Genomic DNA, 655 nt, shown 5'->3' on the forward strand with positions numbered 1-655 from the left:
GCTGAAGTTCCTGTCGCCGTCCGGACCTCGCGGACGTGCGCAAGCACCTGAGCTTCGCCCATCGCCGCATGGCCTACGAAACGCTGCATAGCGTCGCCGTTGATGGTGTGCTGCCACGTGGTGCTCTCACCGAGCTTGCACAGAAGTTTCGCTGCCATCCGCGAACAATAACACGTCTGTGGACGCAAGCGCGTCTCTCGCTCCGCGACGCCTACGGTGCCGCCGATATTGCTACAAAAACCAAAGGAAATTCTCTCAAAACTTATATATATATTGGTTTACACAATTATTGATATATGAAGATGTACTTTTCTAGGGAATTCTGGACACCATGCGCTCCGAAAATGCGACGAAATTGAAGCTGACATCCGTCGACGCACCACTTTATTTTAATACCATTTTAAAGAACGTTGTCCCCGCCATCCAGGAAAAGTTTCCTAGATGTGGTAGACGGGGTAATGTGATGATCCAACAAGGCAATGCAAGCCCGCACAGAAATGTAACGACAGAAAAACTCTGTGCACATGGAGTTTGTGGTATTGGAGTGGCTAACCAACCCCCGAACAGCCCCGATTTCAACGTGTTAGATTTAGGATTTTTGAATTCTATTCAAAGCCAACAGTACCAAAAGCGCACTGGAACCATCGAGGAGCTT

This window comes from Aphanomyces invadans (genome assembly GCF_000520115.1).
Source record: "Aphanomyces invadans strain NJM9701 unplaced genomic scaffold supercont1.17, whole genome shotgun sequence".
NCBI classification, from domain to species: Eukaryota; Oomycota; class Saprolegniomycetes; order Saprolegniales; family Verrucalvaceae; genus Aphanomyces; species Aphanomyces invadans.